The 23,233-nt window shown below is 36.8% G+C and overlaps 1 protein-coding gene and 1 pseudogene across 1 annotated transcript in view; both read right to left on the bottom strand.

Moving 5' to 3' along the window:
• ATG10 (autophagy related 10) overlaps positions 1–23,233 on the bottom strand; it is a 253,207-nt gene that overhangs the window by 78,744 nt on the left and 151,230 nt on the right. The window lies entirely within an intron of this gene.
• Positions 13,286–13,573, bottom strand: LOC119508355 (annotated as a pseudogene).

Raw genomic sequence — 23,233 nt, 5'->3', positions numbered from 1 at the left:
AACAGTAACAAACATACTATACCAATACTATGAGTCAACAATGGAGGGGGGTTAGTTAGGGATATGGGAGGATTTGAGTTTCCTTTTCTGTTTTTTTCTTTTTCTTTTCTCTTTTTTTCACTTCGTCTTTATTTCTCGTCAGGAGTAATGAAAAGTTTCTAAAAATTGAACAAAAATTAATTGTAGTGATGGATGTACAACTGTATGAGGGTACCAGGGGCAATTGATTGTACACTTTGGATCTTTGGATAATTGTATGGTATGTGAACAATCTCAATAAAAATTAAAAATTAAAAAAAAAAACAAAAAACTCCTGCTGTTTCATGGAAATAATACGAAAGGTAAAACAATAAAGCTTCTAGAATTGTGTTGTCCAGTATGATAGCCCTTAGCTACATATGGCTTTTAAAATTTAAATTAATTAAAATTAGATACATTTTGAAATCCAATTCCTGATCTGCCCTATACACATTTCCAGTGCTCGGTAGCCACATATGGTGTAACTATTGCATTGAACAGTGAAGATATAAACATTTCCATCACTGCAGAAGTTTCTATTGGACAGTGCTATTCTAGAAATAAAAGAAACTCTCACCATGACTTGAGGTAGACAAAGACACAAACCACAGACACAAAGATTCATGAATTAGACTGCATGAAATTAAAGACCTCTATTTATCAAAAGACACCATTAGACAGTCAAAAGGCATACTACAGTGTAGAAGATGTTACTTGCAATTCATATATCCACAAAAGGGCTCATATTCAAAATACATGTAGAATTGCAAAGCAGTAAGAAAAAGACAGGTGACCCAATAGACAGGCAAGATAACTGAACAGGTACTTTATATAAGAGGAGATCCAAATGGCCATAAATCATATTAAATGGTGCTCAACCTCATTACACATCAGAGAAATCAAATTTAAACCAAAATAAGATACCAAAAGACATCCATAGAATGGCTACATTTGAAAAACTGACAATATGAAACATTGACCAAAATATGAAGCAACTAAACCTCTTACATACTACTACTCTTACAAACTTCAATCAGTTTGGAAAACTATTTGCTACTACATACTAAAGTTGAACATCTGAGTACCCTATGACCCAGAAATTCCATTCTTGGTATATACCCATCAGAAATGTGTACATATATGCTTCAAAAGATATGATTGTGGAATGATCATAGTCAAAAATGTAAACAACCCATATGTCCATCAATAGTAGAAAGATAAATCATGGTGTAGTCATACAATGAAATGTTATACTATACATCAAAAATTAATGAACTCCTGCTACATGCAATATCATGGATGAATCTCACAAATGCAATCTTTTACTTGAATAACCAGAATTGAAAGAATATAATACATAGTATATGATTTCATTTATATAGAATTTTAAAAACAGGCAAAACTAATATGAAGTTTTAGAAGTTGGGATAATGATTACATTTATGGAGAAAGGAGAAAAAGTGATTAGGAGTGGGTATGAGTTGGGGGCTTCTGGAATTTTAGAAATGTTATATTTCTTGACTGGGTAGTGGCAACATGGGTAGAATTACTTCATGATAATTAATGATCTGTATATTTCTGATTTGTGTATTTTCTGAATGTATGTCATACTTCAATAAGAAAATGATAAAAAAAAAATCAGCTCCTTTGAAGCACATGCCATCTGGCTATACCACCTTCTACCCACTCCTCATTGCTATTATTTACTCATTTAGCATCTCTCTAACATTTTAGTATTCACTTCATTCAGTCTTTCCCTCTACCTCAAGCCCCACCATCAACCAAGGTGACTTGACATCCGTATGGATGATGCATCCAACACTCAGGCCTCTCTTTCTTAACTTCCACTTCAGCTAAGCACTCCCATAACCACACTCAGGAACTTATAAACACCAAGAGTCACTCCCCGTCTAAAACCACTTTCAGACTGAAATATCCTATCTTTTCAGAACTCTTAATCAACTATTCCCAAGATTTCCATTATTCAACATTATGGGGACTTCTAGTGCATACTTTCTATGAGCTCACTTATTCTCTTCCTTCTTAAGCTTAGATTCTGTTCTTTATCACTTCAACCCATTTCTTACCAATATTCTCAACTTCCTTGCCTACTGTCTCTCATGGTTTTAACACCTGGCAAAACCCCAAATCAGTGCAATTCTACCTATTTTGCACTAGTTTCCAGATTGCTGGGCATTGCTTGAGAAAATCACAAAAGTTGGCATATTTCAAGTGGACCCTACATGCCCCCAGTGATCATGAAGCATTCTCTAGTCTATTCTTCCATTCACCATCATAGGAATTCAAATCTGCTCCATTCTAAAACTCTGAAATCCCCCTGTCATTAGATGAGTTTTCTTCCAACTTCACAGGAGAAACAGAAACTACAGTGTCCTTTCTTGCCAAACTAAAAATATACTTACACCATACCCATATTCTGTCCTCCAAAACTTCTGTTACAATGGAAGATCCATTCTTTGTCCCTTCATCATGCCCAACTTTGCTCTTTCCAACCTTCGCCAAGTTTTTCTGAGACTTTGCTCTTTCTATTCTCTCCCTCCTGTACCTTCTCCCTCTGTTGGATCTTTCCTATCAGTTTTAAAAATGAAACTCAAGTCTTTTCCATTTTAAACAAATTAATTACAGTGAAAAATAAAATCCTCCTCCCTCTCCATGTCCCCTCCAACTACTTCCCTCTCCCATGTTTTTGAATAATTATTTATTCTGTGTCTACTTCCTCTTCTCCCCATTCAGGCATCAAACCACAATAAGTTGACTTTTACCACAAGTACACAAATGACCTTATTGTTGCTAAACTCAATAGGCACATTTCAATTTTGTCTTACCTGCTGTTTTAGTTTGCTAATGCTGCTGGAATGCAAAACACCAGAAATGGATTGGCTTTTATAAAGGGGGTTTATTTGTTTACACAGTTACTGTCTTAAGGCCATAAAGTGTCCAAGGTAACGCATCAACAATTGGGTACCTTCAGTGAAGGATGGCCAACGGTGTCCAGAAAACCTCTGTTAGCTGGGAAGGCACGTGGCTGGCATCTGCTCCAGGTTCTGGTTTCAGAATGGCTTTCTCCCAGGATGTTCCTCTCTAGGCCACAGCTCCTCTTCAAAATGTCACTCTTGGTTGCTCTTAGCTTCTCTGGAGCAAGAGTCTGCTTTCAACATTCAAACTGTCTCTCATCTGCAGCTCCTCTCTCAGCTTCTGTGTGTCTTCAAAGTGTCCCTCTTGGCTGTATCAGTTTGCTCCTTCTGTCTGATCTTATATAGTGCTCCAGTAAATTAATTCAGACCCACCCTGAATGGGCAGGCCAACACCTCCATGGAAATTATCCAATCAGAGTCATCACCCACAGTTGGGTGGGGCACATCTCCATGCAAACAACCTAATCCAAACATTCCAACTTAATCTCCACTAATATGTCTGCCCCACAAAATTGCATCAAAGAATATGGCTTTTTCTGGGGGACATAATACATTCAAACCAGCACACTTGTTTTCTCTGAAGCACCTAACACACTCGTAATGAAAACAATGCTTCCCCAGTTCCAGGGCTCTAGAATCTCCTTGCTTTCCTCCTGCACTTTTGGCCATGTTTTCTTAGAGCCTTTCATAGGCAGTTTTCTGTTCATCCTTTAAATGATAGTGTGCTTGGTGTTTATCGCAGCAGTACTCACGATTTGCAGTGGATGGAGGTGGTCTAAGGGTATATTGACTGATGAATGGAAGTAAGAACTGTGGTGTAGACATACAATGGATACTGAGTAGCTGCAAGAAGGAATGAAGTTGTGAGGCATGCAACTAGGTGAATGAACCTTGAGTACAGTATGCTGAGTGAAATAAGACAGAAAGGAAAAGACAAATATTATATTGCCTCACTAATATGGACTAAATATAATGTGCAAATTCTGAGAATTGAATTCAAGAGCATAGGTTATAAGGGAAAGGCTTACTGGCAAGTTTCCTGGATTGTAAACTCTCACAGCAGTCACATTTATTCCTGAGTTGTTACGGCTATTTCTAAATTCTGAGATGCTTATGATGGTGAGCATCTTTTCATGTACTTTTTTGGCCACTTGGAAAACTTTTGTGGAGTCCACTCAGGTTTTTTGCCCATTTTTAAAATTGGTTATTTGTCTTTTTGTTGTTGAGTTGTAAGGTTTCTTTATATATTCAGGAAACTAAACCCTTATCAGATATGTGGTGTCGAAATATTTTCTCCCATTCTGTAGGATTTTTTTTTTCTTTTTTAATTTCATGATGAAGTCCGTAGATGCATAAAAGTTTTTAATTTTGATGAAGTCCCATTTATCAATTTTTTATTTTGTTGCTTGTGCTTTTGGTGTAAATTCTAAGACTCTATTGCCTAACATAGGTCCTGAAAATATCCATCTATGTTTTCTTCTAAGAATTTTATAAGTTTGGTACTACAATTAGGTCTTTGATACACTTTGAGTTAATTCTTGTTTATGGCATGAGGTAGGGGTCCATGTTCATTCTTTTGCATATGGATATCCAGTTCTCCCACACCATTTATTGAAGAGACTATTCTTTAACTATTGAGTGGACTTGGCACCCCTGTCAAAAATCAGTTGGCTATAAATGTAAGGGTTGATAGCTGAACTCTCAATTCAATTTCATTGGTTTATATGTCTGCCCTTGTGCTAGTACCACACTGCTTTTGATTATTGCAGCTTTGATAAGTTTTAAAATTGGAATGTTTGAGTCTTCCAACTTTGTTCTTGGTCAAGATGGTTTTGGACATTTGGGGACCCTTATCCTTGCATCTAAATTTAATGATTGGCTTCTCCGTTTCTGCAACGAAGGCCAACAGAATTTTGATTGGGATCACATTGAAAAATAATTTTATTCTTAGTCATCAAAAACTGGAAACAACCCAAAGATCTTTGTAGATGAATGGATTAAAAAATGCTGTGAATTCATACAATGGAATATGATAAAAAGCAATGAAAAGTTACAAACTATCAATACATACAACCTGAATGAACTTCAAATGATTATGCTAAATGAAAGAAGCCAGACTCAAAAGCCTATATACTATATAAATCTATATATATGACATTCTGGAGAAGACAAATCATAGGGACAAAGAACAGGCATTTGGAATGGGAGAAGAAGTTGTTTACAAGGGGCTGCACAAGGGAAATTTTAGGGATGATGGAACTTTCCTGTAACTCGATTGTGGTGAAAGTTCCATATCTCTATGAATTAGTCAAAACATACCAAAAACAAGTGAATTTTACTGTATGTAAATTTAAAACTAAATCATGTTCTAGTTACCAAAAAAAAATAAAGACACAGAAAGATTACAATTTAAAGGATAGAGAAAGATTTTCAGGTAAATATTTACCAAAAGAAGGATGGGTAGCTATATTAATGTCATGCAAAATAATTTTTAAGTAATTTGTCTCAAGACATATAGCTCATAAGGGGTAGATCCAGTCTTTAATCCTAGCTCTCTCATGCTATAAAGTCTGTGCTCTTTTCAATGTATCTAAATGACTCACATTCTTTTTATTAAAACTTGGGGAATTTGTTAATTAAAAGGAACAGTTTGAGAAAATCACTCACTAGCACATAAATTCTACCACAAAAAAAGCCAGTATTCATATTTTGAAAAAAATTAACAGAAATCTGTAAATATATACATCCAGGAAAATGTTTACTTAATATTGTTGAAACTGTTTTTGTTTAACTTGGATATTCCTTGCTTTGTTTTCTTTAAATCATAATAGGAATCATCATAACTCCCACCTAAAATTTCAAAATTTTTACCAGATTTCTAAGAAGAAATCAAGATTAGTATTTAGCTTGAAGAATTCCTGTGGTTGAGATAAATGATCAGAGGAACTGTCCTGTTTTTAACTTAAACATTTGCAGGGAAAACTAAAGAAAAATTAGCTACATAATATACCAGTGCATCAGCTGAATGTGCACATTTACTTGGATATGTATACTACACATCATGTTCCTTACAGGAATTTAAAAGTAAATGATGGTACTAGACATTAAGTAATATTTTCACTTATAAAAATTAGGATGTTCAGTTTTCATAAAACTCTATTTGAAAAGTCAAGCAAAACAGCAATTAAATAAAGTTTCAACCAAGTCCACAAATCCCAAGAAACTATTCTAATACTATTCCCTTCTGGGAACTCTTTCAATTAAAATACAACAGCTACCTGTCCCTAAAATATGGCAAAGTGAGACCAATAATCTCTTAGACCAGGGATTCAAGTTGTGGGGTCTCTACTTGTGACAGTGAGTTTAAAGTCAAGCTAAAACTACAGAAAACATGTATTAAATGTGTATCCTCATCCTAGCATTCTATTTTATTTACTAAATGAAAATCTGGTTTCTTTTACTCACCTATACGTCACTTGAAAGTAAAACTGAATTTATTATGCCATTCTCTGTATATGTGGTCTAATATTACTTCATCAGAATGTCTAGGAAGTGAATTTCCATAAAAATCTAGAATTGGACAGGTGAATTAAATGAAAACCTCAAAGGAAATGCACTGCATAACCAGTTAAATCCCCTTAATTAACCTTCCCCTGACCAGTCCCTCCTTGTCTGCCAATTTCCATCATATTTTCACTCTTAAAAGGAGTGATGGTTTCTCTTTTCCATGGACAGGTCACATAGCACCATGTATTAACCTAGGCCTGGGGAGAACATTCATAGATCAAGAAAAGGACTTTACTTCCTGCTAAATCGCAGTCTTTGGCAGAAGAGTTCTCTGGGGACGGGGGTTCAGTTGAGGAAGGCCACTGAACACTTGAATGTAACAGAGTGAAACAGGGTGGATGTTTTGGTTTGCTAAAGCTGCTGGAATGCAATATACCGGAAATGGATTGGCTTTTTCAATGCGGATTTATGAGGTTACAAATGTACAATTCTAAGGCTATGAAAATGTCCAAATTAAGGCATCAAGAGGTAGATACCTTCTCTGAGGAAAGGCCGATGGATTCTGGGGTTCCTCTGTCACATGGGAAGGCACATGGCAGTATCTAATGGTCCTTCTTCTCCTGGGTTCTGGTTTCAAAATAGCTTTCTCCAAAATGTCTCTTCAAAATGTCTCTCTTAGCTTCTCTGAGCTCTCTCTAAAATGTCTCTGCCTTTTATCCTCTCATAGAAGACTCCAGCAAGGGGATTAAGACCCACCTTGAATGGGCAAGGTCACATCTCCATGGAAACAACCTAATCAAAAGCTCTCACCCACAATAGGTCTGTCCCCACAAGAATGGATTAAAAGAACATAATCTTTTTGGGGGCGCATAACAGATCCAAACCAGTTTGGTGTGTGTGTGTGTGTGTGTGTGTGTGTGTGTGTGTGTGTGTGTTGTGTATATATATATATTTCATTGATTGATTAATCGTTAGATAGATATAAAATAAGGGACAGAGAGCAAAGGTATAATCAAAGTAGGATGCAATTACTCATAAGAGAAGATGGGTGGGCAGAAAATAATTGACTGGGAATATGTTTTTCCTTTGCCTGTCCTTCCTTTGTATATTGGAAACAGATAACTTGTTCTGTAGATTTCTCAGTTCCGTAGACAGGGGAATTGTGCCCCAAGGCAGACCACACCCATAACCGATTTTGATGAGACTTTGTACTCAGCATTGTTACTGAAATGAATTTAAGGCTTTTGGGATGTTGTTATTATGGAATGAATGTATTTTGCATGTGAGAACATGCCTTTGTGGGTTCCAGAGGGTGGACTGTGGTAGTTTGGAGGTATGTACCCCAGAAAAACATGCTTTTAAGCTTAATCAATTCTTGTAGACATGAAATCTTATAAATAGGACCTTTTGATGAGATTACTTCAGTTAAGGTTTGGCTCAGCTAAATCAGGATGAGTCTTAATCCTATTACCGAAGGCCTTATGGGGAAGGTCACACACACACAGAGAAAGACACAGGGAACAGCCAGAAGCTGGAAGTCAGTGGAAACAGAAAAGAAAGGAGAAGCCAAGAGAGGCTGCCATGTGCACTGCCATGTGATAGAAAAGCCAAGGACCAGGGATTGCTGGCAGCCAGCCCCAGAATGCCACAGTCTTATGAGAGAAAGCATTGCCTTGGTGATACCTTGTTTTTGGACTTCTCCTACCTTCGAAACCATGAGTCAATAAATTCCAGTTGTTTAAGCAAATCCATTGCTTGATATTGGCTTGGCAGCTAAGGAACTAAAACAGATGCCAAGATAATTAAATGGGAAAAGAATACACTTTTTCAAATAATCGTTCTGGGACAACTGACTATCCATGTGCAAAAGAATGAATTTGGGCCCTTACCTCATACCTTATACAAAAATTAAGTCAAAATGGATCAAAGTTAAGAATGGCCAAATATAAAAGCTAGAACTAAAAAACTCTTAGAAGAAAACATAAGTGTAAATCTTCCTAATCTTGGATTAGACAACAGTTTCTTAGATATGACATCTGAAGTATAAGCAACCAAAGAAAAACTGGACAAATTGAACTTAATCAAAATTAAAAACTTTATGAACCAGAGGATACAATCGAGAAAGTGAAAACACAACACACAGAATGGGAGAAAATATTTGCAAAACATATATCTGATAAGGGTCTAGTATTCATAATATATAAAAACTTTTACCATTCAACAAAAAAGACATTATCTAAATATAAAGATGAACAAAAGATTTGAATAGATATTTCTTCAAAGAAGATATACAAATGGCCAATAAGCACATGAAAAGATGTTCAACATCATTAGTCATTCAGGAAATGTAAATAAAAACCACAATGAGTTACCACTTCACATCCACTAGAATGGCTACAATCAATGGCCAATAACAATAACAACCGTTGGCAAGGATGTTGATAAACTGAAACAATCATATATTGATAGAATGTAAAATGTTGTAGTCTCTATGGAAAACAGTCCCCCTATGGAAAACTGACAGTTTCTCAAAAAGTTAAACTTAGAGTTGTCATATGACCCACATATGCCGTATGTGTATATATACAACTAAGTTGAAAATATATGTCTATATAAAACTTGTACATATTCATAGCAATACTATTCATAATAACCATAATAGTCAAAAAGTGGAAACAACCAAAATAACTGATGAAATGTGGTATATATCCACACAATGGAATATTACAACATGGATGAACCTTGAAAACATTATGCTAAGTGAAAGAAGTCAGATACAAGAGGCCACATTTTGTATGATACTATGATACTATTTATATAAAACCACCAGAATAGACAAGTCCAGAGACAGAAGGTAGATTAGTGGTTGCCAGGAACTGAGGGGAGGGGGATTGAGTAATGACTGCTGATGGCTACAGGGTTTCTTTTGGGAGGTGATGAAAATATTCTGGAATTAGATAGTGGTGATGGTTGTACAACTTTGTGAATATATTTGAAATCACTGACATATACTTTAAAATGGTGAATTTTGTGATAAGTGACTTATATCTCAATATAAAATAATCAAGACATGCCAAAGGTATTCCTGATGGAATATGTATTACCAGCAATGTCTATTAAATCATCTATGTAACATGGCTGAAATTATTCAAATTAAAACCAATTGCAATATAAAAACAAATAAATAAATAAACCAGGACTCAAACAAAACTAGATTTGAATCCTGGCTCTGCCATTAATTAGCTTGGAGGCAAAGACTACTTATAATCTCTTAGCCCCAGTTTTCTCATATGTAAATTAGGAATGACAATACCTACTTTCTAGGTCATTAAAAAGATTGGCTATGACATATCTTAAAGCAGGGAGCAGAGCATTTGGCATGTGGTAGGTATTCAAGAAATGGCAAATAATAAGCAATTAGCAGACTTCCAAATAAAATTGGCCAGTATATAGGATTCAGAGGTTGGTATTAGATGTAACCAATTTAGGAGCTTTTTCTCTACCTAACATGCCAATTTTTCCTTTGTCCAAGAACTAACAGTCCAACTGGCACACCTAATCCCTGAAAACTTGATCTCTCTGCCATCCAATGTGAACTCCTCCCAGATCCCCTCTGGGCCAACCCTCACTGACCCACACTTCGTTCCCTTCAGATTTCCAAACCGTCACCCACAGTTTCACTGTTGTTCCTAGACAAACTGGTTCTGAAAACTTCCCATCTCAGAGTGACAGGTTGGTCATTCTGTACTTCAGATCTTTAGATCCTGTACGAAAAGAATTTGGTATGGTTGGGTCAGGCCCTGCCAAATTTGGGAATGAGAGAGCTGTTTGTTGGTCAGAAAAGGAGAGGAGGAATTTTCCTCAAGTGACATAGGGAACCAAGACCCAAGTTTAGTGTTGACAAAGGACAGCTGAGGTTTTGCATGAAGACGCTTGCTCTTAAGTACCATGGTCACAGGACCAGAGTGGGGTCAACACTAGGCTTACACAGTAAAGTGCTTGAAGGCAGGCATGAACGAGACAGGAGTGAAAGCAGACTGAAAAGGAAGGAAGAGGGGGTGTCCTGTGTAATTTCCCCCAGCTCTTGACGTGTGTGCATGTTGGCCATCTTTATCTAAGATACCTGTGAGCTAGGTTAGTTTAAACGTCCAGAAACAAGAGGAACACTATCAGTAGCTATAAAAACTTAGAATCCTTAGTTTCCAGGGGTAACTGGCTACATTTTCGGATTCTAAGGGAGCTCCAAAACATACCCAGAAGATAAAAAATGTTTGTCTCGTACAATGTGCAAGGATGGAGAGCTACATTCAAACAATCTAATCACTTTCTTACCAGGCCATAAGGCTAGCTGTTAAAAGAGGCCTCAGTTTGAAAGAATGAAACACTGTAATATTCAAGGTTGTGAACCACTTTTATTCAATCATTCAACAAAATAACTTTGGCAGATACAAAAGTAGGCTTGGCCATACTGATCTCAGTTAAGACCAAACGGTTTTGTTTTTGTTAGAAACAATAAAGACTTACATATTCCTGATTTGACTACCTCAAAAGATAGACCCGGCATATTCAACAGTAAAATTCTTTTTGTCAATGCACAAGGCAATGTTAGTTGTGGGCTTTAACTTGATAATCTTCTAAATCATATCTAGGCAATGTGTACATTAGCTCAGAACTTTTTAAACTTTGTAAAGCAGAAAAACACTTTTTTGAAAATCAAACCTTACCAAAAAAAACCCCCATGAAAACCAGAAGAAAGTGGAGGTTACTCTGTTTGAAATAAGGCAGAGGGCTCCAAAAACACATCTACTTTACTTGGCCTCTTCCAAATGTGTCACCTCCACCATAACACACACCTTGACACAAACAACATAGTTCCCAAGATAACTCCACTCATACTTAGGGCTTTGCTGTACTCAGTATGAAACCCAACTTAGCTGATGCAATAATTTCATGAAATGAGTACATGAAATGGTAATTTAAGATCCACCCATAGAGGAAAGACCTATTCTGAGAAGACTGTTTCCTTATTGTCCAAATGCGTAGGAATAGTCTTCTTGATGATGAGGGAAAACACTTGACCAAACCTGTCTCAAGTTACAACTTAATTCTCTGAAATCACAGTCTAAGGGGAAATTTCATTCACATATATTTAAGAGATCAGCACTCTTGATCATTTAGCTTTGCCTGGTGGTAATAATGGCACATGTCAAATATGCATGTGAAGAATCTGAATAAAATAATTAAAATGTGGAAAATAATTGCATATTGCTGATTACTTCTACTTATGAGATGGACTTGGGAGGATCAAAAGTGATCACTTTATAGGACTCTTGAACTTATTGTCTTCCTTAATAGACTGTTGGCAATTAATTTGACTGTGTGCAGACGTGCAAGTAGAGGTGGGGGGAGGAAGGGTTAAGGAACCTTTAAAGGTAACCATAAGTAAACTTCCAAGGTCTAAGCACCGTCTTCTGGTGCTTTCCCACTGGCTACATATCAACAAGTTTGAGTTTGACTGCCTGGACTGCCCTGTGAGAGTGTGAGGCTACTATATACTTGGTTATTAAAGACTATTTGAACAGGTCCGGAGGCAGGGTGGGGTGGGTGGGGAGAAGCAGGCCTGGAAGAAAAAGAGCATCTTGATCAGAGAAACTACCTAGACCTGTATTCAATTTAACTACTTTCATAAGCAAGCAGTTTAAAAGCTGACTACAATATCTGTATTATCTAACTCTAGAGATGTAGTAGGATACATCAAGATAGGTCTGTATATCAATAGGAAGCAGTAGGTTTAGCCACAGGATAAAAACAATTATAAATTTTAGATTCAATAATGGCACAGCTCACAGAGAGACTCTGTGGAGGCCGATTCCCACGGAAGCCCAGGTGGACTCCTTCTCCTGCCTTTGCAGCCTTGGACATTCCACCCATGATCTGCCAATTTCATCTGGGAACCCTCTCCTTAAGAAACAACACATCCAATTAGGCATCTAAAGTTGAAGGTCTTTCCTAAGGAAAGAATTTTGCTACCAGAATTCTTTTGAATCCTCTTTTGCATGGGAACTACAAAACTATTTGTCCAGTTAAAGAAGTAAATGTGACCCCCAGGTACGCTATGTCAGCCTCCTCCTCAATAAACTATCAGTCTGGGTCTGTGAAAACACTGCTGTAGGAAACCAGACTTGAAGTTCAACAAGTCTATTGTCTACCGCAATCTTCAATTTTACACAGATAGAATTTATGCCCACTGCTTTTATACTTTCCTCAACATTTATAGCTTAATAATAATAGCTAACATTCCTAGTATCAGCTATGTCCCAGGCACTCTGCTAAGCACATAACATGTATTAACTCATACTATTATCACGACAACCTAATGAAGTAGTTCTTACAATATTTCCTATTATACAATAATTTCCATTTTGCAGATGGGGAAGGTGGAAGGTCAAATAACTTGTTCTCGGTCACAATGCTGGTAAGTAGAAGAATCTAAATAAGAACCCAAGTGTTTCTGACTTCAGAGTCAAACTCCCAACCTATTATTTTTTTTTTTCTTTAAGAGTTTAAAAATATGTATTTAAAGACAATACTTAGCCCTCTGTGAAAGGAAGTTAAGATGCCTGATTGGGAGAAAAAAGTCACCTGTACACAAAGAACAATTTTGGAAAAGACCCAGGAAAAGCTGCTTAACTCCCCTTTCCAGCCCCCACAGCCAGCACCAACAGGTGGTTTATTTTATGATCCCAAATACAGACTTCTAGATGATAGAGGATCATCTAGACAGGTTAGTCATAGGGACAGAGGGTCCTCTTTGAGGTCAGGAATTAAAAATAGGTTAGTTCATCGTCCTTGGCTTTGTTGATGTAGTAGGACAAGCTCAAGGGCTTGTTTTCATGAGGGAGACTTCTCAAGACTCCCAAGTACACGCAGTGATTGTCGCCCACGTGCACCTTGATGAAGTTTGTCTCGGCGACCACCTGGCACCTGAGCTGTACAGCATCAAAGACAGGAAACTTCTTATTTTCTTTCTCTTCGAGCTGGGACTTTACCTGGTCGGCGATCGGCTATGTCTCAGCCGTGGCCGGCTGTGGGGCCGAGGGCGCCCGGCTCATCTTCGTGGCGGCGGCAGGGTGCGGAGCGCCGGGACACGGTCGTAGAGGGCTGAGCGTGGGGACGGAGCGCAGACCCCAACCTATTAAGCAAACTATCTTTGGATTAAATATAGTACTGTACCCATTAAAGATTTAGTTGCAAAAAAAGTAGAATGACCCTGGCTAGTTGAAACCCGCATTGGGAGGGCTGAAGAAACTGAATTCTACATAACTTTCCAGAAACAATTCCCAAAGCAATACTAAAAACTGGACACCACAGGGCCTCTTCTAGGATCAGGTGTCTGCCATTCTAGAATCACAACCCCACTGCCATGTTCAAAAAGCTACCCACTGTGGCCACTTCCAGAGCCACACCACACTGGCTGCAATCCTCACCACCAAAATGTTTGCTCATTGTCTTCCTCTCGACACACAAGCAACTGACTGGCTATTGGACCCTCTGCCGATGTCACACAGACAACCTCCATACCAGCAATGCTTCCAGTAAAATGCAGCTTTCACACACTTCTGCCTTCCTAATCCTCCCAAAATGCATCAAAGTCTAAATCAAAGTCTGAGCCCTATCCGAAAGGGAGGCTGAGAAATATGCTTTAGCTTTCCAGTGCCTGCAGTATAGGCTTTTCTATACTGCACAAGAGAAGGAGGTTGAAATGGATGTTGAATTCTAATCCACTATAGACATGACAAATTCCACGGATTCTGATGTTCTGCAGAGGTCCAGGGGACTCCTGATTAGGGTTACAAAATTGTGTGTGTCCAGAGATTCATCAGGGTCTCAAAGGGTCCCATACCCTAAGAAAGATAATATCTACTTTAATATAATATCTTTATATGATACCATTTTGAAAATAAGGTTAGCATTGCTGGAGAAAGTAAATCACAGTGGTTATGGAATGAGCTCTTGAGTCTGGTTATCAGGGTGCAAATTCTGGATTTGTGTCTTTACTAAATGCTTGATCTTTTGCATGTTACTTAATCTCTTTGGCTTTTGTTTCCCCATTTCTAAAGCATGGATAATAGTACTAACCTTTTAAGGGTTTTCTGAAGATTAAGTGGAATAATACATGTAAAGTGCTTAGAAGAATGGCTGGCACTTGGGAAATACTCCCTAAATGTTACTTGACTAATCTTAAAACAAGATAAATTCTAATCTTAAACAGTTATAAAATAGAGTGCATCTACCTCCACATTTTTTAATTTTTTTCAAACAATTTCATTGTACCCTTAGAAGAAGTGAGTATTTGATTTCCTGAGATAGCAAACAGAAAGATAAGCATCTGCCTTTATGGTGATGACCTGGTTCTACTTAAAGAACAAATCAATCTAGTGGCCAATTACTACCAGGGGGAAAGGCTCAAACACACTTAGGCCAAAAACAAATTTTTCATTTTTGGAAGATATTCTTCAGAACTGAAATGGGATGAAGTATCCAGTGTCCAGTCACAATGTTAACCCTTTAATTGTTTGGAAGGAGGGGAGCCAATTCCCAATTATCTAATCCTGACTAGTCTACTCATACAGTTTTACTAACAATCAAATATTCCATAGAAGTCTTGTTATATGGGTAAGTGGCTAACCAATACTTCCAGCTCCCCCCAAAATCTTGCAATCCAAGATCCTAACTGCCATGTTAAGGGGAGTTCAATTATTTATGCAAATCCAGTATTTACAAAGGAAAGCCTAGGCCCTGGTGGCATATACTCCTGCAGAACACCCGTGGGCAGCAGAAACAGCTCTCAAGTCTCGGCAAGAATATAAACAGACCCTTTAAATCTAACAATATGTCAGCTTCCCCAGTGTCTAAAATGTATGTGTCAATCAACTGCAAGAAAAACCACATTTCGGCAACTCATCAATAGCTTCCGTAACTCACTCACAGAGCTACAACTGAACACTGCTCCCTTCCCCTCTCCCAGAGTTGGTTTAAGTGATACCTACAAAGAAACCTTTTTAAAAAAATATTTGTAAAATGATCTTTCTCAAGTTTAATAGAAGAAAAAAGTTTGTCTCTTCTGATAAACTTGTCTGCTTCTTTCCATAACAGAATGAAAGCAATGAAGTTGGCTTTCTTTTTATTTGTTTTCCTAGAACAGAAATCAACAGGAACTTCCTTTAGCCTGGGTTTCCTGATACCCTCTATTATCTAGTTCTTATTCACTTGCTTTGATGGTTATAGTATGTGTATTATTATTATTATTATATTAGAGTACACACATACACACACACACAAACATATACACACAATCACCACTTCAAATATATTTGCAATTCAGATTGGACAGAGGAAGTACAAATGAGTTAATATACTGAAAATATACCATCACCAGAAAATAAAGTAATTGTCATGACATGCACAAATACTTTATATACTTTGGTATTAGCTCTATTTATTGGCCACATTTTTAACTATAAAATAGGGACTACAACTATAATATGGGCAATTTAGCAGTTGATATGGAAAAGAACAAGGGAAAAAGGTAAAAAAGAAATAGCTGAAGGTGATAGGAAGTAAAATTTTAAAAATGTAAAATAACTGCATTGTAGAATATATATGTGCAACAATCATTATCAAAATATAAAATAAAAAATAGACTCTTATGGAGAGCTCAAAAAGTATCCAAATGAGCCTTTCAGCAGAGTATGTCCTGTCTTCACCTTCTCCTGCCTCTCCACCCCTAGGCTTCTTCACCTGCCTCTAGCTGCTGCTTTACCAATCATCCATCATTAACCTCTTTCTCAAAACTGGAAATGAAAACATAAATATTCCTCAAACTTGAAGTTTGGAAACTAAGATGTTTATTAAAAATTAAAAATTGATGGTGGGTAATTATCAAAATGAAATGTGCTAAATTAATAATATTAAAATCAATTATTAAATATTTTAAATGATATTTTATTTTTGTATTTATAAGCTGCTTCTTTTTTAGGAATAGAAATTCCAAGGGTCAGTGAAATGCTGGGAAATTTTTAAAAGGATGTATAAATACAAGATATGTGCCGAGTCAAAGTGTAACTCTGAGGGTAAAAAGCTAAGGAATAGTCTGTTCAACCAGATATAAATATAACAAAGCACATTAACCAGTCTCTCGCTTTTATTATCTGGTGAAATCAACTTCAGTTTAAAAAGGTAAAGCCCAAATATACCAGTATAGCCTGATTATTATAAGAAGCACATTCCTTGTTTAACTATATATCTTGAACTCTCACTAAAATAGAATAAAACAAAATATCTTAGAAGTTAATTTAATATGACAGGAGTCCTGAATAATAAATCATGCTCCTTTTTACTTAAATTAACCTGAACACTCAATTAGTGGTTAGTGGTCAGAAAAGTTTAGAAAGTAAAAGTTGGATGAGAAAGTGATATTGCATTAATGCCTATAAGCATTTAGTACGCAGTTACGACATTCCAAACATTTCGGAGAAAAACAACTTAGTCAAAGATAATGAGAAAGAAGTTCACAGACTGCTTAATGTAAGGAAAGTTCTAGGAACAAACAAAATTTCATAAAAATGTTTTATTTCTCCCCAAATTAAAAAATAAAAGCATAATGGAGTGTGAATGACGATGGATCCTTCTGAATCAATAACAAAAAAGAACATGGGAAGTGAAGTACTCTGACTATATATGATACAGCATCAATGCTCAATAAATATTAAAAATCACAATGTAGGTGCACACTGACAGTCTAAAAACAATTACTAATAAGACAGAGAGAAGTAGCACTGTCATCATTATTCTAAGGTACCAAAGAAAACGAGGATGCAACAATTAAAGCATATCTCACCCCTAAGACCCCTGAGACAAGAGAATGTGTTAAAGTCACTGAGTACTTTTAAAACATTGGAAGTTTTTTATGAGAAGCCTGCAAAATAGATACTACATTTACTGTGGCCCAAAAACTCACCCACTAAAGTGACTTATTAAGGCCCCAAACTAATACTTAGAAACAGATTCAACAAATCACCAACAAATTACAGAGAAAACAATTACATGTGGTCTGCGGTCCCATTTAAATTTTATTTACCACGAAAGAAGTCAGCAATGGAGCTGGCAGTGATTCCTGAAGCAGCAGCAGCAATCCATAAAGGCTTCTTAATTTTATTGTCATTTAAGAATTAAGCCACTTCCAGTTCACACAGATCCTACCAGGTGCACTAAATTGATGTCATTATGAGCCATCAGGAAATACCCACCGAGACCTATACCAACACTGGGAAGTTTTGTTCAACAGCTCTGTGTTTTAATTGATTTGTATTATTTAAAATAGGAACAGTTAAAAGTCAGTTATCGGATGTTGTGTAAAAGAGATGCCTAAAGACTCCAGGGAGACTGAGTTCAGAAGAAAGCCAATCACTGGAACTTCACTCGAGCACTTAAGATTATTACTAGAGGAAGCACAATTAAATCATCACAGTTTATCAGCTATCATTATAAATCACCAGGCAACATATCAAGCTTCATTATAGAAGAATTGCTAACCAGCGACTTCCTGCATCACTTGAGAACCAAAAGCAATCTATTCACCAAAAGGTACCTAAAGAGTTTTGCTTTTTTGTTGTTTTGAAATTTTTTTTTTTTTTACTCTAAGAAATTTACTGTGGTAAGAAAATGAAAACTCACTGAAATTAATTATCATATTTTTGCATGTTTCAGACATGCAAAAGTCTTCAAAATGAAATCAATGGTATTTGGGGTATGCAAACATGTGGATGGTACAGGCTCCTCCCATTGCACTCCCTACAAATATTTAACCCAGTTCTCTCACAGTACTTGTGTGGTAGGATCATATAAGAAATAATAAATCAATTATTTTCTTGGCACTATCCTTCGAACCCCATTCATTTATCATACTGACAGCCTTCCCCAGCCATTCATGTGGAATCAAAAAACAAAGAAACTCAAGTGTCTTGGTTTCCATAAAAATTAAAAAAAAAAAAAAAAAAAAGTCTTGGTTTCCAAATGTAAGGTACAGAGTTCACGTGTTAGCATATATTTGAAAGGAGATTATGACACAGAATGACTTTTATACACAGCTCTCTGCCCATGCAGAGCTGGGAAGTAAAGCAAGGACTTGGAGAGAAGGCAATTTTAAAACAGTCATTCCCCAAGAAAGATTTGAGCATGTGTGTGTGCACATGCATGCACATGTGTGCATAAGATGACACAACACAAAAGAACCCCTTGTGCTTTGGGAATTTGCATATAGAAGGACCTGCTTTAGCTCCATGAGTTTTAGGAGCTGGCAAATCTCACAGAGAAAAGCCCCTATCCTCATCATATGTCTAGACAATAGTAAAATCAAAACGGCAGCAAGACTTGTCTGGCCAAGAGAGGGCCAGAGATGCCACTTGAGTTTTTTGCAGCCCTTTCACAATAGCGGAAGGAGTGGGGTATGGTAGGACCAACTTGTCCTACGCACAGTAGGCACAGTGCCTAGAGTCCACCATACTTTTAGAAATCCATGAAAACGTTTAAGTTTCTGTTAAACATAGAAGAAATTAACAATTTTTAGGTCAAAAACATTTTAATATGTAATATTGATATATTCATCTTTATAACAATACAGTCGTAAATATAATTTTTAATATTTTTAATGGTGGAAGGGGCCCATGAAGGCAACCCCTAAATTCCACAAAAGTCAGAATGTGGCCTTGGGGTGCAAAAGTTTGATGAGAGAGAGAGCAAGGGTAGGAGAGAGACAGAGAGAAAGAGAGAGAGGCAGCAGAGAGTTGAAACAGAGACCCAAGGGTAAGCACATTTGGATAAGGTCCAGGAGTTTAGTATAAACTCCAGTGAAAAGGGGGGATGGATCAAATCCTGAATCTGACCTACTTTAACCATCAAATGACTGAGAAAATTAATGAAGTAACTGTGTTTACCAGGAAAAAATAATGATTATGATAATTACTTAATATATTTACTACTTATTCAGTGCTGGGCAGTGTTCAAAGTATTTTGCATATATTAATTCAGTTAATCTTCCCACCAACTCTAATGGATAAATGCTACCATTATCTCTAGTGGAAAGATGAAATTGAAGCACCGAGCATCTTAGTAATTTTCCCAAGGTCATGCAGGTAGTAAGTGGTGGTGCTCAAAGTCAAATCCACTCTGTCTGGCTCCAGCACCCAGTTAAAGACTCTAACATTTCCCACTGAGAGGAAGTAAGCCTCCTTGGAGAAATGGCTGACTCCAAGTCGAGGCAGGAATTGCACAACATGAACGTGCCAAAACCTATACCAGAAAGCCAGGAAGCTGTCAAAGCTACTTGGGCTATATCAAAATGACTCAGGAGCCAACTTGAAGAGGCTTTCACTGGCTAAAGATGGGACAATTTAACGTATCAATAAGAATCACCACTACAATGGAGTGAAATGCATAAAATATTTATATCCATGGGTTCATAAAGATACATTAAAAAAAAAAAAGTTCTTGGTCATCCTTGGAGGATGGTAGAGAACAAACTCATTTTCTTGAAGTTAGAATATAAAGGGAAAGAATCAAATATTTATCCTGCCTTTCCCATACAAAGCATACCTCAGGTAACTAAGCTGATGAGGGAAACTGTCATTATAGAAATAGTCTAGCCAATAAATAGTGAATGACAGAATCAGAACTTGTAATCCCTAATGAATTAATGTATTTAGGCAATATCATCAATGGCTGCAAACATCACAAGGAGAGAAATAACCAGACATTATGTGACTTCTATGATGCCAATATCACCTATGAAGTATTCTTGCCAAAAAATCAAATCTGAATCTGATCAAGCCTCAAGATATAACTACCGGCTTATAGGAAATACAGAGGGGAACATATTAACAACACAGAGGTACACTTGGTAAAAAAATTCGGATTGCGGAACACTGCAGGAAAAACAACCTTGTTTCTTCAACAAAATTTACAAGGAAAAAAAGAAAGAGCAGGAGGAAGGAGAAACTATACATTTTTAAAGTGTTAAGAGATGTTAACCATTTTAATGTGTTAACTTTATTTGGATCCTGATTCAAACAAACTGTAAAAAAAAATTATGAGACAACTGGGGAAATGTAAACATTAAATGTTTAATGATATGAAGGAATTATTAAAAATTTTAGTTGTCATAACAGAATTGTGCCCACAGTTTTAAAAGTTTTTACCTTTTTAAAAATAACTTTTTTATTTCAGACAATTGCAGATTCACATGCAGTTGTAAGAAATAATACAAAGATATCTCTCATACTTTTTACCCAGTCCCCCCAGGAGGTTATTAATATCTTGCAAAACTATATAGTACAATATCACAACCAAGATATTGACATCAATGAGGTGACAATATAGAACATTGCCGTCATTGCAAAGATCCCTCATGTTGCCTTTCGTAGCTGCACCCCCTTCCCTCTCACCCCTACCTAACCCCTCCTTAACTCCTGGCCACCACTAATCTGTTCTCCATTTATATAATTTTGTCATTTCAAGAATGTTATGTAAATGGAATCATACACTATGTATCCTTTTGGGATTGGCTTTTTTTTTTTAATTTAGTATAATTCTCTGAAGATTCAGTCAGGTTATTGCATGTATTAATACCATTCCTGTTAACTGCTGAGCAGAATTCTGTGGTATGGATGTACCACAGTTTGTTTAATTATTCACTCATTGAAGGACATCTGGGTTATTTCCAGTTTGGGTTATTAAGAATAAAGCTGCTGTAAACATTCACGAAGCACCCTTACTTTTTAAGCGTACATGCTTCAGTATTTATGGATGAAATGATATGTCTAGGATTTGCTTTATAAAAATCCCAGATTGGGTAAGATCCAGAAAAAGTAAGACTGGCCATGGGATGATAAGTTCCTTATACTATTAGCTCTACTTTTGCATATGTTTAAAATTGCCAATAATACAAAATTTTAAAAAAAGAAGGCAGGAAAAATTTCTTATCAGACCACTACACACCCATACACTTAAACACACATCTTCAAGTGAAATTTCAGGTAAGCTTTTTTAATCTTGTGGCTTTAGCCTGTGCCAAGATCACTGGAGTTCTTTGTCTAAAACAGAGTACCCACGCCTTCCAGTGATCATTATTGTAACATTCACTATACCAATTTAGGCAGATCCAACCCAAACACCTGTTAACTCTCTTTAGGAAGTTCTTTATTAGGCTGCAGGGTTGAAACAATAGGTAGCCTGTTATGTTGGACAAAGGCAGGTAAGTAATCACCATAATCAAATGTATGAGATTCAAGAGTGGCTTGTCTTCAAAAGAGAAGGTTCATGTCTGACATGAACAGGTCCTTATCATCAAGACAAATTCTGAGGGAACAGAAGTGTGATTACTAAAGATGAAGAGCAGCAAACTATATGAGTACAATCAGAACTGAAAATGAAGAGAAATGCATTTTGTATTATGCAAAGGCTGCTTTTGTTTTCCAGCCACTCTGGAGGACAGGATATTATTATCATGCAAGTAAATGGTTCTTTCGCATAATTCTGCAAAACAGTGTCTACTATTTGGTGCCATCAATATTCTACTAGCTCAGCCTCTCCTAGGACCAGATCACACCCCTCACACACTCCACCTCACTGAGGACACCTTGTGTTTTCTCCACGTGGGTCCTTATAAAAATGAAGACCCATTCTCTCAAAGATCTCAAGCAAAGAATAGTATATATACTTATCTACCCAATACTCCGACCTGGGATTAAAAGCCAAGACTTCCAAAGAAAATATTCATGTGACTTTAAAATCCCAAGCAGTGTAATGGCTACAAATGATTTTTGCTTGCTTTCACTTTAATGCCTGGACATGTGCTGTGATGAGACAATTCTAAGGTTTAAGTAAAGTTCATCATTAACAAGTGGGACACCTGGCCACAGATCAAATCCTAATAAGATAAATTCCAAAGGACCATCTGAATGTTAGTTGTATTGTAGTTTGGGTATATCAAGTATCACTCCCATTACGTCTCCCAGCCTTGTTGTTAGAAATAGTACTATTGTACTACAAGAGGTAGGAAAAAGATGGTCTACCAATAGGCTGTTTGTATGACATTAAATGTCTATAAATGGAAAGATATAAGTCAATTCCATTAAAAACAATCAATTTACAGATCGGTTCATTTGGCTGGTTCAACAACTAAGGGAAAGAAGTCTATCGGTAACATCATGTTAGGACTCTAAAAAAATACACTTACATCCAAACCTTGTTGATATGTCATGAGGAAGAACTGAGACATGTGAAATTAAAAACCAAAGTGACAGACACCACCAGAAATTGTGCTATAGGCTTGAATTGAAGGGCTTAATAATAGGGCTGCTATGACAGAAAAAGAAAAGGGGTAAGAATTAGGCCTAGGAGCATAGTGGAAAAAATAATTGCTAAATAGCTGAGAAAAAGGTGTGCCAGTTTGAATATATTGTGTCCCCCAAAAGCCATTATCTTTGATGTAATCTTGTGTGGGCAGACGTTATCCGCATTGATTAGATTGTAATTTTTTGCGTGTTTCTTTGGAATGTGCCCCACCCAGCTGTGGGTGATAACTCTGATTGGATAATTTCCATGGAGGTGTTGCTCCGCCCATTCGGGGTGGGTCTAAGTTGAGTCCCTGGAGCCATAAAAATGAGCTGATGGACAGAGGGAACTCAGTGCAGCTGTGAGTGATGTTTTGAAGA

This window comes from Choloepus didactylus, chromosome 13 (genome assembly GCF_015220235.1).
Source record: "Choloepus didactylus isolate mChoDid1 chromosome 13, mChoDid1.pri, whole genome shotgun sequence".
NCBI lineage: Eukaryota > Metazoa > Chordata > Mammalia > Pilosa > Megalonychidae > Choloepus > Choloepus didactylus.
The sequence above is the reverse complement of the archived record's forward strand: the minus strand, read 5'-3'. Positions and strand labels throughout refer to the sequence as shown.